The sequence below is a fragment of the Electrophorus electricus genome, unplaced genomic scaffold, assembly GCF_041902795.1.
Source record: "Electrophorus electricus isolate QZ-2024a unplaced genomic scaffold, ASM4190279v1 Scaffold53, whole genome shotgun sequence".
Lineage (NCBI taxonomy): Eukaryota > Metazoa > Chordata > Actinopteri > Gymnotiformes > Gymnotidae > Electrophorus > Electrophorus electricus.
The window spans coordinates 64972-85115 of NW_027658771.1; the positions used below are offsets into that span (position 1 = coordinate 64972).

The window sequence follows — 20144 nt, forward strand, 5'->3', positions numbered from 1 at the left end:
AGGTTTTTAAAAACACAAATGAATCACATATGACATACAATGCTTAAAAATATAGGTGGAATAGAACTATCATGAAATTGTGATATTTCTGTGTCAGTGTGTGAAAGAGGGCAATATATATATATATATATATATATATATATATATATATATATATATATATATATATATATAAAAAATGTGTATATATATATATATGTGTGTGTGTGTGTGTATGTGTGCGCGTAAAATCACATTCTTTAAACTCACATCTTTTTGTGATTTATTTGTGATATTTGCCAGGCAATGACAAAGAGGGAAGATTTAGTGGTTGCACCAGCAGGTGTTACACTCAAAGAGGCCAATGACATCCTGCAGTGCAGCAAAAAAAGGTCTGATTCTTCATCTTTTCAGCTTGAGAAGTGAAACTGCTTCTAAAGGACTTTGAAAGGTTATTTTCACTTCTCCACTTCTTCTCTGAGTAACGGGTCGGTCGTGGGGACGCTTGTTGATTGCAGGTAAACTGCCCATTGTGAACGACAGTGATGAGCTGGTGGCTATAATTGCTCGCACTGATCTGAAGAAGAACAGAGACTACCCTCTGGCCTCTAAAGACTCCCGCAAACAGCTGCTGTGTGGCGCTGCCATCGTTACCCGTGAGGATGACAAGTACCGGCTGGACCTGCTCGTGCAGGCAGGAGTGGACGTGGTGGTGCTGGTAGGTCTTAAGGTCCTAAAGGGAGTGGGATTAGTCTCCATCCTGAGTATGGTGCCTGAATCAAATGACAAACTATTTTTGCTATGAGGCTGTGTAACACAGGACTGTGATTGGACATAGTGAATTTGGTCTGAAGGCTGTGTCTATTGTTTTAGGACTCATCTCAGGGAAACTCGGTGTTTCAGATCAGCATGATTAACTACATTAAACAGAAGTATCCTGAGCTCCAGGTGGTGGGGGGGAATGGTGAGTCACAGTTCTCACATTTGCTTGTTCTGTAAACTGAGAGGGTTGAGGTAGGTAAGAATTGATGGTGTTTGGTTCTTTTCATTTGTTGCTCTGTTCACTTTCATCCTTCTTCTCTCTCGCTCTGTCTCTGTGTATGTCTGTGTAGTAGTGACAGCTGGTCAGACCAAGAATTTGATTGATGATGGTGTGGATGCTCTTAGAGTGTGGATGGGTTATGTTTGATAAGACATCGTATACCAGAAAATTGTTTAAAAGATGGTAATAGCTAAACCACCAGACATAATAGTGATGGATAAACAGCAGAAACGAGCCATAGTGACGGATGTAGCAATCCCAAGAGATAGCAACATCAGCAACAAGGAACATGAGACGCTAAAAGAAGAGGAAACACTGGCTCACCAAAAACATGATTCACTGACTCATGAACAATGTCAACAAATCTACACACACACACACGCACGCACACACACACACACACACACAGCAGGTGGGTTTTCTGTGGTGGCAGATGGGTCCAAGTGGGCTCATACTGGCCCTGCCCACATGTCGCCTCCTGCAGGTGTCAACCGTAGCCACTGTGCTCCATGTGCCCTTTCTCCTCTGCCACTGCTGGGAGAGGGCTCTGCCCACCCTCCTGACATGCTCCGCTACGCCTCCTGCATACCCCCTTTGTGCTTCAGACAGAGGCCAAAACCACTGGCTTTGCTGGTTCCAGGAACAGCCTGAGGTTGTCCAGGAGAGTGAAAGAATGCTATACCTTGCAAGGTATGATGGTCTTCATTGAAATGGGGGTTAAAAACATTTCAAGCCAGTGTTTTGTGCACTGACATCCCTCCTGCTACCGAAGGCCACCCGAGTGTTTCTTGTGTTTGTGAGTGTGAGGCAAAGGAGTGTGAAAGTGTTTGTGTGGATCAAGATGTAAATGCATGAAATGAAACGTACTGAGGCTATGTTTATTGTCACATATTTTATATCTAGAATGTTGGCCTACCTCCAAGTGAATTTGCACAAAGACCAAACATTTGTGTGGGGTATTTGTTTGTGCATGTGAATATAGATGTGTGTAGTTCAATGGTGTATACATGTGTACATGTGAGTATGGATGTGTAAGTGTGAAAGATGTGTGTGTGTGAATTATATATTTGTTGGGGGCACATTCATATACTGCCACACTGCTATTCTCTCTGCTACTTTCTGTTTTTCAATTGGCAGAGTGGATTAGGGCCTGTCAGAGAGACTCTGAGAGATCTGGTGAGCCCTGATTGTGATTCTTTTTGTTTCTTTCTCTCTCTCTCTCTCTCTCTCTCTCTCTCTCTCTCTCTGTGTATGTGTGTGTTTGTGTGTGTGTCTCTTGTCAACACAGTGAATAATTTTGATTTTAATTGGTTCGTTGTCATGACATTATCTCTCAACTCTCTCAACCGTCTAAATCACACGCGCACACACACAAACAGTTGACACCCCCCATCCTATAGTCCACATTCATTCATGAGAAACAGAAAATTTCAATTTGAAATTTATTGGATTGAATAACAAAGATCCTTTTCTTTAGAACCATGCACAGCATGGACATGACAATGTTGTGCTAAATGGTGTGATCAAACCCTATCATCATCCTTCCCAGCAAAGCCCTGATCTAATCCTTCTGTAGTGAGCTAAACGCTATTAATAAACTCCCAAACTCCTCCAGTGCTCTCTCACCATTCTGAGCAGAGCCTGTGCCAGGCCTGCAATTTTATCAACTACATCACAGCTGTTTTCTCTCTTCCAAATGTGTAGAGAAAACACACACACACGCGCGCGCGCGCTCTGTATTCTGACAGTCCCTGCAATGCTCCACTGTAATCCTCTTAGCCTGTAAGCGCTGGGCTCTCCCTGCAAACACACCCTAAACCCAGCACAGCATGGGAGTATGTGGAAGACCACTTGCACAAACATCGACCGCACAGCTCCTTTTGCCTTTGCTTGCTATAGTTTCAACTGCTCGATGCACTGAAATGCCAAATACAGAGGCTAAAGCTCGAACACATGCGCCATGAACCAGCTGCACCCATTCCGAGGTAAATCAAATACACAGTTGCCATTGTTTAAAAAAGCTTTTTGAGCTTTTTACATTTTATTGATTTATTTTTTTTTAAAGAACATGAGGACTTTTTCATTTTTATTTTTTCAGAATGCTAAATAGTAGTAGTCCCAGTAATTTTGTAGTTCCAGTAGTATCGTCATTCAGGTCTCCTTTATCAGGTTTTGGATGGATTGGTAGAAGTTCATATTGACTGGTTATAAACATAGTTCTGATGTAGTCAAGCACAGCGTCTGTCTCTTTGGCCAGTTGGTAATCATAGCCTTTTTATGTGCTCGGGAAACCTTTCTGCATACTACTGATTTCTTTAGCTGGTCCTCCTTGGGAAGTGTGTGGTCCCATTGAGCAGTACAAAGCTTCCCCAGCCATGGCTCTTCCCATGCGCTGCTGCTTAGTTTTCTTCCCCACTACTTTGTCCCATAACGTCTTCAGGTTCTTTCTTTCACACTTTGGGTTTTGTTTTTCACTCTCTAGAGCCTCTCTTTCACTCTTCAGGTGTTGTCTTTCACTCTCTAGAGTCTCTCTTTCACTCTTCAGGTGTTGTCTTTCTCTCTCTAGAGCCTCTCTTTCACTCTTCAGGTGTTGTCTTTCACGCTCTAGATCCTCTCTTTCACTCTTCAGGTGTTGTCTTTCACTCTCAAGATTCTCTCTTTCACCCTTCAGGTGTTGTCTTTCTCTCTCTAGAGCCTCTCTTTCACTCTTCAGGTGTTGTCTTTCACGCTCTAGATCCTCTCTTTCACTCTTCAGGTGTTGTCTTTCACTCTCAAGATTCTCTCTTTCACCCTTCAGGTGTTGTCTTTCACTCTCTAGATCCTCTCTTTCACTCTTCAGGTGCCATCTTTCACTCTGTTCATTTTTTGTCTCCTTCTGCTTCTCCTCCAACTGCTTCCCACTACATTCCTCCTCAAATTTTCCAATTTTAACACAGTGTCGTTTTCTAATTTCCTTCGTATCTACTCTGTCAGGTAGTTCTTGTTGCAATCTACTCATTGCTTTTTGTGTGTTCCTGTCCAACAAAATCTTCGTTTTCTTCTTCTTCGAAGATCTTCTGTGAGAGCAGCAGAACTGCATTTTGCTGCTGCAACCTCCCATTTCTGTCAACAGACTGACCAATTTTACCTTTGTCAAGCAGATTATAAGAATAGCTATTATGACAATGGTCAGTGATATTATGACATCACAGTTTTGGTTTTGTTGACAATTCCATTGTCATCACACAGAATAGAATAGAATAGAATAAACGATTGTGGGCTTGCTTTCTTTTCACTTTAGCCTTAATTAGATTAATTAGATTCATATGTTTGCTTTAGATTTGCCTTTTTACATTTTATTTATACCATGAAAAACAATACAGAAATAATTAAAGAAGTCAAAGCCTTTGTCACAGTCTCTCCAGACATGCCTTTCTCTGGTTGTCAAAAAGACAAAAGAGATGACTGTGGACTACAGAAGGATGCAAATGCCTCACACCCTAATACATACAGTGAAGAGTGAGAACATACACTCTCTTAAAATCACAAACAATCTCTCATGGTCCCTGAGCACTTTTTCCTTAGTGAAGAAAGCTCTGCTTCCTGAGGAGACTGAAGAAGGACAGCATGTCCGTCATCCTGATCTGGTCTGCAACAGCATCATAGAGAGTGTCCCGACCTGCGCCATCGCTGTCTGGTACTGGCACTGCTCCCCCTGCTCTTTTGGATTGTTTAGTTGAATTTAGCAGTCTGCTCTCAAATTTTCTGTGCCTGTTTTCTGGGATTCTGAAATTCAGGCAATGTTTTTGTTGTTCTTCTGCAACACTATTAAAACTCTGAACTCCTCAAACTATTTTACTTCTCTAAGTAAATCTGTCACACATTTGTCTAGTACAGAATTATTAGATTTCTTTCTTTGACCATAAGCAAGATACACACATTTACTTTGCACATTTACATATTTCTTTGTCTGTTTCTCTCTATCGCTCTCCTTTTCTCAGAGAGTTGGATAAGAGATTAAGGACACTTCCTGAGGCAGAGAATGATTGGTCAGTAGTACATTAGAATGGCCCTACATACATTTCATCATTCCATATCTTTTCAGTGGTTATCAAAACCATTTATACACTTTTGCAGTTAAACAATGTTAAGATATTGATTAGTGTTTCAGTCAAATCAGTCTAACTCTGAAAGTATGTGTTTACCTTCCATATGAGACGCTATTTAAGACTACACCCACATCAGATTTTGCAATGAAAATAAAAATGATAAAACAAACAAAGGGAAATAGTCAGTGTACACACACACACACACACACACACACACACACACACACACACAGTCTGCATAATAAAACAAACTTTATTTAATAGTCCACAATTTGGTAAGGTGACCTGCAATTCAAAATCCACATTCCACAGTCTGCATTTCTCAAGCATTGCAGATTATTATTATAATGTTAAGTATAGAGACGATCTCTATGCTGCATTAGTTCTGCTGTCCTACTGCAGAGGTACACGTGGTCAAAGTGCTGTGTGTAGGGGTAGAGAGAGAGAGAGTGAGGGAGAGTGTAGAGAGGGAGGGTGGGAGTGTTAGAGAACAATAATCAAATACAATAGAGCAATCTAGCCAGAGAGACCAATGAAGACTTTGTCCCTAGGGTGTGGCAGTCACTGCTATAGGTGTGTGTGTGTGTGTGTGTGTGTGTGTGTGTGTGTGTGTGTGTGTGTTCCTGTCTTGGAGGGGATCGAACACTTCACTTACCATAAGGAGGCAGATGGCGGATTCAGGCATCAGCTGTATAGCCATGCTCCCCTGCTGCTCCCTCCCTCACCCAAACCTTAGACGCACTGCACAGGTAACACCCAGCACCTCCAGCACACTGGCAATGCCCACGAGACCCCCAGCACAGTGGCTCTCCGCCGTAACGTTCAGAAAACGCAAAGTCAAGACTCAAGCAACACCAGCTTCTGGGCTCCAGGCAGAGAGTTGTAGTGCAGCCTGCTCCTATTGTCCAATGCCTTGCAAGCGCTGGCTGAAAGGTCCACGTGCCAGCCCCTTGTCTTGTCGTTCCGCACAGTCTTTCCCTCTTCCGTCAGGACCCCCGGCTGTTCTGTCTGCGCTCTCTCACACACTCCTGCTTCTGTGACATCCAACGGCCAGTTAAAGCTCCCTCCTCCCCTCAGAATGGGTGCTGGGACATGCACACATGCGCGTATGCACACAAACACACACACACACACACAAACACACACACAAGCACTGGCTCCCCTCCTTCTCTCTCCCCTTCATGCACACTCTCACAGGAATGGTGATAGGACATGGATCGGCTTCTCGGGTGGAGAGGAGGGGCAGCAGAAGCCCATACATCCGCTTGTGTACTTTTCCGCTCCCAAATCCATCGCATCACACTCCTAAAACCAGGGCAATGAACAAGAGAGAAAGAGGGAGAAGGAGAGAGGAAGAAAGAAGGAAGGAAGAGATCAGTCTCACCTCCAGACTGCCTCTGAACTCATTTCAAGCTCTGCAAGGCAAAGGCACTGGCAAATACAGACACGAATGCATACACACTCACACCTCAACCCCCCCCTCCACTGTTTGTACATGAGATGGTTCTTATAGTCTTTTTAACCTCTTGTTTGCTAGCAGAAAGCAAATAGAGCCTATAGGGATAAGAGAGAAAGAGAAAGAATGACATAAAAAATAAGAATGAGATAAAAAGAGATCCAGATACATGAAGCACATGTTGATGAGGGTTGGACTTGCAGAGGCCACATGGCAGTCACGTTAGAAGTGTTGATGCAGTAACTGCATCTGCAGCTAAACTAATGCTGCGTGCGTGTGTGTGTGTGCATGCGTGCGCGGGTCTGTGTATATGTGTATCTTTTTCCATTCTCCACCAAAAAGAGGCCAGGAGGCAATTGTCTCTCTAGAGATGTAACACACTTTCTGCAAACATATCATCAGATAATGGCAGAACACCTTACAACACACCAATGCATATCTGTTTACATATACAGTTGAATCATGAGAGATTATGCAAGGTGAGAATTATGATTTTAATGTCCTCTGGTTCTATGGCTTTTGATACAGCCTGTGCTAACTGAACATGGTTTTTCTTTTCTCCAAGACAATTGTGTCTCAGTTTTATTGCAGCTTAATGGTTTAATGCTTGGTTCCTAATATACATATACATATACATGCATGCACCCATACACACGTTTTTTCCTTGACAAGCTCTTATAGGCCTCTGGACTAATTAATCCCCAAGAAAAGTGAAATGACAAATATTTATATATATACACACACACACAGCGCTTCACTTTTTCCACATTTTATGTTATGTTACAGCCTTATTCCAAATTGGATTAAAAAAAAAATAATTCCCCTCAAACTCCTACACACAATACCCCATTATGACAAAGTGAAAAAATCTTTGTTTGGAGTTTTTGCAACTTTATTAAAAATAAAAAAAACAAAAATCACATGTACATAAGTATTCATAGCCTTTGCTCAATACTTGGTTGAAGCACCTTGGGCAGCAATTACAGCCTCAAATCTTTTTGAGTATGATGCTACAAGCTTGGCACACATATTTTTGGGCAGTTTCTCCCATTTTTCTTTGTAGAACCTCTCAAGCTCCATCAGGTTGGATGGGGCGCGCCGGGGTACAGCCATTTTCAGATCTCTCCAGAGATGTTCAGTTGGGTTCAAGTCTGGGCTCTGGCTAGGCCACTCAAGAACATTCACAGAGTTGTCCTGAAGCCAGTCCTTTATTATCTTAGTTGTGTGGTTAGGGCCATTGTACTGTTGGGTGAACCTTCACCCTGGTCCAGAGCACTCTGGAGCAGGTTTTCTTCAAGGATGTCTCTGTATGTTGCTGCATTCATCTTTCCCTGACTAGTCTCCCAGTTCCTGCTGCCAAAAAACAACCCCACAGCATGATGCTGCCACCAGCATGCTTCACTGTAGGGATGGTATTGGCCAGGTGCTGAGCGGTGCCTGGTTTCCTCCAGACATGACGCTTGGCATTCAGGCCAAAGAGTTGAATCTTTGTTTCATCAGACCAGAGAATTTTGTTTCTCATGGTCTGAGAGTCCTTCAGGTGCCTTTTGGCAAACTCCAAGCAGGCTGTCTTATGCCTTTTACTGAGGAGTGGCTTCCGTCTGGCCACTCTACCATACAGGCCTGATTGGTGGAGTGCTGCAGGAATGGTTGTCCTTCTGGAAGGTTCTCCTCTCTCCACAGAGCAATGCTAAAGCTCTGTCAGAGTGACCCTTGGGTTCTTGGTCACCTCCCTGACTAAGGCCCTTCTACCCCGATCACTCAGATTGGCTGGGCGGCCAGCTCTAGGAAGAGTCCTGGTGGTTCCAAACTTCTTCCATTTATGGATGATGGAAGCCACTGTGCTCATTGGGACCTTCAATGCTGCAGAAATTTTTCTGTACCCTTCCCCCGATCTGTGCCTCAATACAATCCTGTCTCAGTGGTCTACAAACAATTCCTTGGACTTCATGGCTTGGTTTGTGCTCTGACATGTACTGTCAACTATGGGACCTTATATAGACAGGTGTGTGCCTTTACAAAGCATGTCCAATCAACTGGATTTACCACAGGTGGACTCCAATCAAGTTGTTGAAACAACTGAAGGATGATCAGTGGAAACAAGATGCACCTGAGCTCAATTTTGAGTGTCATGGTAAAGGCTGTGAATACTTATGTGCATGTGATTTTTTTGTTTTTTTTATTTTTAATAAATTTGTTACAATTCCAAACAAACTTTTTTTACTTTGTCATTATGGGGTATTGTGTGTAGAATTTTGAGGGGGAAAAAATTATTTAATCCAATTTGGAATAAGGCTGAAACATAACAAAATGTGGAAAAAGTGAAGCACTGTGAATACTTTCTGGATGCACTGTATATATATATATATATATATATATATATATATATATATATATATATATATATATATATATAGAGAGAGAGAGAGAGAGAGAGAGAGAGAGAGAGAGAGAGAGAGAGAGAGAGAGTGTTTATTATAATGGCTTTGTTTGCATACATGGATGTCCTTACTTGAGCAGTCATAATTCATAATCATAATAATTCACTAAAATGATTCATTATAGCTAATGTTTTGAAATAATGAAATCATAGTGTCTGTGATTTCTTTTTTGTGTAAAGTGTCAGACTTTGTTTTTACTAAGATGTTGGGCCCATCAGTACCACCCTAGCTGCTAAGAACTGCTACTTCCTTTACTGAGCCTGTATTCCTCTGTTCACCACACTGCACTCACACTCAATGTGCAACACAATTAATGTGTGAAGAATTGTGAGTTTACTAAAATCTAATGGCTTTAGTTCACTCATTACACTTTAGTAAATCTAAACTCCAATTTCTTTTTTCTACTGAAAAAGAGATGAGCAATAGCTAATAATTAGTAATAGCTACTCTGCAATCTGAAATGTTTTTTTGTTTGTTTGTTTGGCATACATATTACCTCTTGGATTTTAAAGTTCTTTGAATCACAAAGAAAAACAATACGAGACAGTATGATGCTGCAGTAATTTAATCAAAAGAACAAAATTGATTATTCAGAATAAATTAACAGACAGGAATTAGGTCAAACCTTCTAATCATGTTTTTGTCAAATGTAATACTGTATACATACTACATTAAAATGACAGAAAAAAGAAAAGAAAAGTATAGGAAAATGCACTATTAAATGCACAATTATGAAGTTATGCATATTGGTCAGCATCATCCTCAGTTATAGCCTTCATCTCAGTTGCTGGTTTGTCTTCCTCCACCTTCTGAATTGGTTCCTTCATTGCATCTATTGCCTTCTTCAGATTGAGATTGTCCTTTTCACTCAGTGGGGCCAGTGCTGGGGTAAGGATTGTCTTGATTTGAGTTATTCTTTCCTCGCATCTGTTGTAAAACTCCTTCCTGTTTCTTGCTGCAAGGCTGTTGATACCATTTTGGGCAGATTCGCATTCCTTCCCTAACTTGTCAATCTCTGCAAGGAACTGAGGTGAGTTTGGATCCATGGTCATCAGTCTTCCCAGAGTACTGACATTGTTCATCAGGTACTGGACAGACACCTCAGTGTAAGTGGTAGACATCATGTTAACCAAATAGGCGTAGGCAGAAGCATTCAGAGCATTAGTGTAGATTTTGTCTTTGACAAACATGCTGTAGGTGTAGTTGTTCTCTACAGCTATTTCAACAGTCTGCTTAAAATGTTTAAGATTTTCACTAAGAGTGGTCTTAACAATGTTTGAAATGATCTGAAAGAAGTGCACCAGTTTCTCCCACTGTTCTTTCACCTGCCCCATGATTTCCAGGCCTTTCGCTAGCACCACAATTCTCTTGTTGAAGTCGATCTCCTTGAGATTATAATGTTTCAGCTCACTCACAATTTCAGCAAGAGCTTTTTTCTTCTGATCCAAGTTGTCCATAGTCTTCTCGTTCCGTTCATTTGCAATTTTTAGCTGGGTTTCAGCCATTTGTAGACGTAGATGAGATTGTCTTAAGTGCATCTGGACCACATCTGTATTTGCTGAGTCATAGATTTGCTGTTGACTTGACTTGGGGGGTGCTGTCAAGAAAGATGGCTGATTTGTAAAAGACTTGCTTTTGGAATAAAAGGCCATGGCCCTTACATTCAGTTCGTCAATGGCTTTAATAAGCTCCTCTGTTTTGGCATCATCACATTTCCCCTCTGGAGCATATTTACCTAGCTCTGTTAAAGTGGAGATACCCTTGTCACAGATGCCTAGTGCCTCGGATTTAATCGGGCATTCAGCTTCTTGCTGTATATCTCTGCTGACTTGCTGAAATAGTCCCACCAAGTAATCAGACTTTACCGTTTGCTTCTCCTGATCATACACCTCAGGCCAATTTATTTCCTTACCTTTGCAAAGTTCTTCCATTTTCTCAACCACTAGTAGAAATGTTATAGATTTAGAAAATATGTTACTTCTTGCCAACATTTCATCCACGTTACTCTTCATTCCAGTGGCCATGTTTCTGTGGCTTTCAGGAGTGCCTTTTAAGTTTTTGATCACATGTGTTATGGCTTTTGGTGTAATAGTGTCCGCTTGGAGATAGGTTTGGATAATTTGTCCTGGAAGAAATTCTGTTGCAAACGCACAGGCTATTGATATTGCTTGCTCTGACATACTTGATATTAGCTTCAGGCCAAAAAGGCCCCATCCACTTGGCAAATCTTTCATTGCTTGCTGGTAGGCCCTTCTGTCCTCAGCTAATCTTTCATTAGCCAGATTGAAAGCAGCCTCGGCCCTGTCGCTTGCCTCCTTAGCTTCAGCCCGTTTAATCTTTGCTATCTCAATGTTTTTCTTGATTTCTTCCATCTCCTCATCATGACTCTGTCTTGCATTCACCAAAGCCTCCACCAGTTCTTGCATCAGCTTGATGATATCTGAGAATTGTTTCTCAGTCATGATGGCCAGGTTTAAGCATTCTGATGATATGTGCGCAATGTTCTGAAGCTCAGCTGGTAAGAAGGCTTGGACAAGACCATCATCCTCCTGTATTATGAGCCCAACTGAGTTTTTGATGTACTCTGGAACCTGTCCGGTGTACATACGAATTTGGTCCATGTTCTTGTGAGCAACATTAAAGGCTTGCCAGCAACCATTACATACTTGAAAGAGGCAGGCCCTAAAAGAATTGGGGTATCTGATGAATTTGAACCCGTCTTTTGGTGGATTTTTATTGATGGAGAAGTCATCTGCAGCAGAAATGCGTACCAGCTGAGCCAGTAAATCGATGGAGACGGGTGCCGGCAATAGATACTGCTCCCAGTTAGCATAGGGCTGCATCAGCAGCATGATGTCATTTCTGTAATCCTGTGCTTTGGTGAAACTCTTAGTAGCTTGGTTGAGCTTTGACAGCGCCATTGTTTTCCCTAAAATAGAGTAAGGCAGAAAATTTGTATAACATAAAGCCATAATAAGACAATCAGGAGATTCAGCATTTATTATTTCTGTACTATAAAGCAGTTAGCACTAACAACAACAGCACCTGCAGTGTTTCATCCACTAAACAATTTCAGATTAGAACACATCATAAGTTACATGTGGTTGCTTAGTAGTTTTTTTTTTCCTTCACAACAAGTGAAGTAAAATTAGTAGAAAGCAGAAAATAATACTATTTTAACTACCCACCATTTTACAAAATTAATACTCTTTGATTGAGGAGCATTTAAATGCTTTTTTTCATAAACATTGTTTTTTCATAAACTTCATTATGGTGTAGACTTCAAGAAATTCACTATACAGTATATTTCATAAAAAGGTTGATGAATGTAAACAGAAATTCATATTATGCAAACATAAACTCACAGAAATCTGTAGAGGATAGAATAGAACGGTTTGTACCTGAAGTACTGTGGATACCTCTTGAAGAAGTGAGTAGTTGAAGTAGTAGCCTACCAGACTAGATGCTGTTCTGCTCCAAAACAACAACTTTTATATCATCCTTTCATGTTTGTCAGCAAAGCAATATAACTGTGTCCTGCAAAAATATGCAGTCTGAGTTGTAATTCTGAATTCTACAGAACAGCTTTACTTCCTATAACTACTGAAATGTCTTTGTTTTTCGTGTCTTTATTTGGATCCCCATTAGCTGAGGTAGCAGCTGCTCTTCCTGGGCTCCACCAACAAAACTGTGTACTCCCATGATCATAGTTGGTAACTTGTTCCATACTGTGGTGACCAAGACAATACAGATCTGCACGCTGCACCTGTTTTGGGTTTTGGTTTAACTAACCTGCCTGGCAGTGTGACTATGTTGAGCTCTCGCATAATTTATATTGTGTTTACTATCACAGATATTCCTAAAGACGCCCATTAGACCACAGGCCAGCCTCTCCTGAGCTCTGAGCCATGAGAGAGGCATGCTCGCTCTCCTTACTGACAGGGCAGTGTGAGGCTTGCAGATTCATTCTCAGCTAACCAGAACTTAGACAGCTCTTTCCTGACAGCTCCCCTGGGAAACACCACAATGAAAGCATCTAGGGGAGGAGAAACTGCTGTTTTACCATAGACTAAACCCATATATACTTTGTTTTGTTAATAACAAATGCCACAGTAAAGTCAAGTAATACGATTCCGACCATCATTTTCTTGTAAAAATATCTTGTCGATCATTTTTGTCAGTGCTGTGCACGTAGAATGATCTGCTTTATAGGCATGCTTGAAATCAACGATTCATTAAGTGAAAAATAGTAGATTATCTGCTCAAGAACAACTTTTTCCATTAGGTTGCTCAATACAAAAGAAACTAATTCCAGGCAAAACGCACCATTCTAAATTTGATAATAATAGCCCAAAAGTAACACCAGCAACCTTTGAAAGGATGATCAATACACTGTTTGATAATAATAATAATAAGAAGAAGAAGAAGAAGAAGAAGAAGAAGAAGAAGAATTTTATTCTAATTAAGAAATTACGTGCATTTCTTGTTACCCAATGGCACTTTACAAGATCATACAATATAAAAAAGGTCAAATAAAATATAAAGAAGCTTCAAATATATAAATAAGATAACAGGAGGGAGTAAAACTGGTTAAAAAAAATAGACATAATATTGATGCAAGTGCATACTATAGTAACCAATTAAAGGTTGAAATGATCTCAGACAAAGAGATGAGTTATGAAATTCTTGTAAATGAGCAGCTGGAGGAAGAAGCCTTGGGTCTGCAGCTCCAGAAACGCCAATAGTGCAGAGTGTGACGTGAGCGACAGAGAGCAGATGAGTGTCAGAGGGATGGAGACAGAGTGAAGGAAAAGACATATGAGGAACACCAGAAAGGGATGGACAGGTCAGACCATGAGGGCAAAAACCAAGAGAAGGATTTTGTACTGCACACAGCCATGAACAGGAACCCAGTGTAAATGTTTGAGTGTAGTAGTTATATGTTCCCTTAAGCTGGTGTGTGTAAGAACTCCAGCAGCCATTTTCTGAATGTTCTGCAGCTTCTTTAACCCACAGACAGGAAGCCCATAAAGAACAACACTGCAGCAGTCCAATCAACATCGCACAGCACTGTATTAGCCTAATCAGCATCACACAGTTCTGCAGTAGTCTAGCTGGCATCACACAGCACTTCAGTAGTCTAATTAGCATCACAAAGCGCTGCAGTAGTATAATCATCATCAAAAATGCATAAATAAGTAACCTTGTATCACAATTTGCATGCCTATATCCTTACACATAGATATATTTGCTGACTATTACACCATTGTAACATTTTTTAAACAAATTAATTGCAATAACTAAACAATTGAATAATTTAAATTTAATGTCTCTTATACAATCATAAAGCTGACTAAGGCTGACAACTAATCAATAGGAGAACTTCTACCTTAAAGGATTAGTGTGACGGTTGAGTCTAAGGCATTGTGGGAATTGGAGAAATAATTGAATCATGTAGGTGTAACATAATGAAGAGAGGATAACTTAATAAAACATAGAAGGCTAAGGTTAGTCTAATTTTAATTGGCCCAGGCCATTCACTACCACTAAATGACTAAATAGGGATGTTGTGCCCTCTAGTGGGTGAGTCAGAGATAATTATGCAACAAAAATACTTGTGAAGTCTGGTATGCTTTATCATTAAAGTTGCTATAAGATCTTTTTTGGAAGCACTTTGACTAAACTGTTTTATGTATTTGTAGCTACCAATAAACCTCTCTTGTAGGAGGATATATTCTGTATCTGTTAATTCTATGTGTACATTCAGCACATGGAATCTGCCAACATCCATTCCTGCATGTTCTTTCAGGATCAAGGCCTCTGGAATGGTGACTGATGTAGCAGAGCACCTAGGCAACTTTCAGTATGTGATAAAAATGAAAAATAATATTGAACAAGCTGGTATGCATGCACACATGTGCACACACAAGCAGACCTTTCTTAACCTCTTCTCTTGCCAACCCCAGTTTACCTGTTTCTTACAGTTTATGGAAATTACTGTTTCTCCTTTCAATGTGCCTGTTATTTTTTTTAAATGTTGCTTCTGAGGAACTCACACAAATTTCCCCCAATCAGATATGCTGAGCAGAGGTGGTGTTTGTCCTATTCAGCAGCTTCTTCCTGCTTACTTAGAAGCTTTTGCTCCTATAAGCTTCTTCTGGGCTTTGTGGGCTTTCAATCAGGGACTCTGCTGGGTCACTGGTGTATATGTGCATGTGTGATGTGGGCCCTGTGCGTGTGTGTGTGTGTGTGTGTGTGTGTATGTGTGGGTGTGGAGCCCAGAGAAGGGAGCTGCTCTTGGAGAGGACCTTCTCCAGTGGGTACTGGGCAAAAGCGCTAATCCCCTTCATTGTGAAGTAGAGCCTCCACAGAGGGTCATAGCAATACAGGCCTGACACAGAGCATGGGCTTCTATGTCATACACATGTCCACATATTCACCTTCAAGCTCACTGAGAGAGGCTTTCCTGCCTTCGCAAACAGTAGTCTCATTCATTATGAGAGAATACTTCTACTGAGAGTGCCTTAACTCTAGAACACTATATATTCAAATAAAAGACACATTTGTTACATATGTTTAATGTTCATAGGAATCATTATTTGTGACTTAATATTTTAATTTCAAAGAGCTGGACAAAGACTTTGAGTTCCTCTGAACAGTACATGGAGATCAGATTACATCTCAGTAAGATGCATGATGAGATCTTGTACTGCAGCTTGTGTTTATTGTAGTTTTCTATGGAATGACCATGATATTTGCACTAAATAGATGCCAGTCAGTTCAGTCAGCAATATATATTGCTAAAAAAATTCCCCTGTGTTCTAACAGGCAAAACCTGTATGTCTTGGTTGGATGTAATCATTGAATGTGTTGGATGTAATCATTGAATTAGAACTGAAATTTAATTAATTATTAAGATGCACAAAATATGGTTGTTTTTGATTGTGTAATGTTTTCCTTTTCCACATATGTCTTTTAGCACTTTAGTTCTGTTTAGTGGTTTATATTTCAGTGGAAACAGGTGCTTACATATTCCGCAGAAAGCAAAAAATAAAAACAACTAAACAACTACCAACTAATAAAGATGTCAATTTGAACATGGAAAGTCTTGTTTTGTTTATTCATTTGTTGTTGTGGTTTCTCTTTATGCCGTTCTGTTGATTTGTATCCACTTCATGGCAAGTTGAAAATGATTTGATTCTATGAGACATTTGGAGGAAGTGCGAGTACAGAAAAAAAGCGTGTAACTTAAATGTGACGTTCTTTAATAGGCTGTATCACTTTTTTTTCTGTGAGTCTGTGAGGACCTCATAAAGCATGGCTTGTGGCAAGTGGGTTAGTACAAGGGTAAATATGGGATAGGAGTGTCAGACGAGAGGCTGATGCCTCTTGCCATGAAGCAGACTCTCCAGCAGATCAGAGTGCTCCTGGACTGGGACAGTGGTCTGATCTCCTTCTTTGATCCTCTCAACAACAGATACGTGCACACTTTCAGACAAACATTCACCAAGCAAGTCTATCCATACTTCTATAATGTTTGTCCTGCTAAAACTATGAGGGTGTTACCAGAATAGGCTGCAACCACTAAGAACATTATGCTAGTGTAATGAAAAAAATTGTAATTATGGATGGCCTTTTCCCACTTGGCCAAAGTTTTTGCTTTTGGCTCAGTTTTCCATTGCTCTGAGGTTGTCTGCTTGAAGGATTTAAACCTAGTTTAAAGGTAATCAGACTTTCTTTTGTTTCCTGTGATCATATACCTTCAATCATTTAATGTGATAATGCTATTTCTATTTAGGAGTTGTTTTCCTTGTGCACGCAGATGCATGCAATTGAGAAACCATTGTTTAGTGAAAAGAATCAAATTTGTTGGCAACTTCCTGGATTTTCATTTATTTGCAATTTTCCTCAGAACTGTTGTGAGAATACACACTCCCTGATAAACAAATATAAAAGGTTTATTGTAGATATTTCCTGTCCACTAGACACCTCCAATGTTTGCTGTCTAGCAAATGTCAGCTGGGTTTACTAGTTTCTTGGAAAACCCATATTATGTGCATCACTTTCATGGTAACCTTTATAATCTCTGGACCTTTAGCTTCGCTGTTGATTTTCTCAAATACCCCAATATGGTCTTATGTAGCATTAATGCATGCTTTAAAATCTTCTAAGCCAAGTGAAAAGCACTCAGGTATTTACTCTTAAGTGCTGGTCATACTGCTGTTTTACTGTGATGTTTTCAGTGTTGTGTAATTACTAAATAGGGCTTAAATAAAACCATTGTCAGTGTAAGAAGGCTCAACAGCAGTACTCATCTACCGAAAAAACAAGATGTGAGTTAAGATGATTCTATTTCCCTTTTCATGTACACTGAAAAACATCAGAACAAATGCTAGGATATATTTTGTCTACAAACACATTTCTATTTATGGTCTTTCTTATCTTTTATAGCATCAAGGGTTCTTTGGAATTTCAGCAGAAAATGGAAGAGAGGAAGCTGTGTGTGAGTGAATGCTTGTGTGTAATGTCGTTTTCTATGTTGAGTGTAGCTCTATGATGTACCCTGGAGATCTGAAGTTTGAGAAGAGGACCATGTCTGCTCAGTTGGAGGGGGGTGTTCATGGCCTGCACTCGTAAGTCTTCGTCCTCTCTGCTCACTAAACTCCTACTACCGAATCCATCATGCTCAGAGGCTCTTTTAGGGAACACTCCACCAACTGTCAAGCAGTGCCACAAAAGCACTCAGGGACTGGAAAATAACCTGTGTGTGTCTGTTCACACAGTTTGCAGGCACAGTGTTATGAATAATAATACACAGTAATAGACCCCTGCTGATCTCCACTGAAATCTGAATGAACATGAAGCTGACAATTTATTTATGAATAATTAATTCAGATAAATTGTGGGTTTCTAATAGATAACAGGGTCATGACATAATGAGTAATGCCTCTATAGATTTCTATAGACAGAATTGGAGATCATGACCTCTCTTGTTCTGCTTTTCAAGTAGGGCAGTGCAAAGAGCTTTCTTTGATGATGTTATCAAAGATGTGAAGATGTATCCCTAGGCACTATCTAGCTGAGAAGAGGTCTCTGTCTATTTCTGCCCACTAGGCCGCCATCTTTAATCTCTGTAATGGAGGCTTTATCTGCACTAGATCCCACACTAGAGGACACTCTCAACTGTGGCCTTATGATTGTCGTACTGCTGGGATGCTCTCTCTCTCACACACGGATGTTCGCATACGCTGCTCTATTTTGTTTACAGTTAGGCTTCCTTTGGCTGCCTCTCTGTCTCCCGTGTCCTCTCAAGCAGTGGTGGGACATTAATGCCACTTTAATGGATAGGCTGTGACATGACGCATGCTTAAGAACATTAACACGACATCATTGGACAACATACTCTTAGGTAGATTAACTTATTCCATACTCCAGAATATGCGCTCAACTCTGCAAATCAAGCAGGTATGTTCAATTCATGCTACTGGGACATGAAGTTTGAAGTTGAAATTGACCTCACATGTATGCACACAAAGTGTCCGAGCTTCTGCTAGTCGCAGGTGGCTATGGGAGCAATCATCAGTCATGTCTCCTCGTTCTATCAGCATGGGTGTGTGGAACTCCCCACGGTCATTTGGTATATGATGCACTAACTGATATGAGAATGTGAGAGTGTAGCATGTATGTCTCAGTGAACTAATTGGTATATATTTTTTTATTTGGCTTGTTTTTCTTTGTTTGTTTGTTCTGTGGTCTTTGATTCAGTGATTTTCTGATCCTGCCTGGCTTCATTGACTTTACCTCAGATGAAGTGGTGAGTTCTTTTGCAAAATGCACCAAAACAGCTCAGCAGGTTTCCTGACATGCCCCATAAGGGCTTACCAGTGTGTGTGTTTCAGTAAATACAGCACATCTAGTAATGATTTAGTGAAGGGGGCGGGATCTTCCTAATTAATTAGGGAGCTGGCGGTCTCCTCTACCTTCAGTGAGATGGAGGAGCTGAGTCAGTTGCCATGTAGTGCGAACACGACTACAACAGAGGGTGGAGTGTGGCATAGTGTAAGAGAGGGATGAAGGAGTACAAATAAGATGTGCAAAATAGGTGGTGTTGGCATCCCAGGTGCATAGGGTGTGTTGTCACAGGCAGAGAGGCTGAGGGGTGTGTGTGTGTGTGTGTGTATGACAGTGTGAGGGAGGAGCGAACCAAAATTCCCATGTGTAATGGATATGGGATAGTATATATTGTGTTATTTAAATTTGGTGTTACATTTTGTGTGTGTGTGTGTGTGCTGGAATGTGGGAGAGAACGTAGGATGTTTTTGTCTGTCTTACCACAGGGAGGTTAAACTGATGCCCTGCTTATAAAAACAGCAATATTTGTGCTTTGAATGAGCACATTCAAGTCACTTGAATGTGTGCATATGTGAAAGCTGTCCAAAGTAACACCCCAAACTGTTCTTATCTTTGTGCAATGCATAGTCTGTATGAAAATACAAGCATGAACATAAACAAAGATAATTGTTCTGTAGAAGATTGGTTCCTTTCTGTTACCATTTGCGTCTGTCATTCAGGATCTGACCTCTGCTCTGACCCGGAAGATAACCCTGAAGACGCCGCTTATTTCCTCTCCCATGGATACTGTGACTGAATCCTCCATGGCCATCGCTATGGCTGTGAGTATCCCCCACACACTCAAAACCATGAAGTCCTGTTGCTTTTCCATTTAGCTTTCTGTGATTTTGTATTACAGCTCATGGGCGGTATTGGGATCATCCATCACAATTGCACCCCAGAGTTCCAAGCAAATGAAGTCCGGAAAGTTAAGGTGTCAAACTTTCAGTGAATTGTCTTAATAGGAATATAATGAACAACACGTTGAACACGCAGATTTACACACAAACTTCCCTGAGGCCTCTCATCAGCAGAGCAATATATGGTGTCATGGCAGAAATTCGAGCAGGGCTTCATCGCGGATCCGGTGGTGATGAGTCCATAGCACACGGTCGGAGATGTGTTTGAGGCCAAGGTGCGACACGGCTTCTCTGGAATCCCTGTCACCGAAACCGGCAAGATGGGCAGCAAGCTTGTGGGAATCGTGACGTCACGAGACATTGACTTCCTCTCAGAGAAGGACTATG

The 20144-nt window shown here is 40.9% G+C and overlaps 2 long non-coding RNA genes across 3 annotated transcripts in view; one reads left to right on the plus strand and one right to left on the minus strand.

The window, feature by feature from the left end:
• Nucleotides 1-20144, minus strand: part of LOC145656170 (uncharacterized) — a 541800-nt gene that overhangs the window by 30384 nt on the left and 491272 nt on the right. Inside the window, exon 9 of one of the 2 annotated variants that reach the window (XR_014121865.1) lies at nucleotides 5765-6414. This is a non-coding gene — a long non-coding RNA (uncharacterized LOC145656170). Of the gene's footprint in view, nucleotides 1-5346; nucleotides 6415-20144 lie in introns of those variants that run through there. The other variant, XR_014121864.1, reaches the window with a different exon arrangement.
• On the plus strand, nucleotides 852-3108 carry LOC145656176 (uncharacterized). The gene is made up of 2 exons (XR_014121873.1): nucleotides 852-943; nucleotides 1092-3108. It is a non-coding gene; the product is annotated as an uncharacterized LOC145656176 (long non-coding RNA).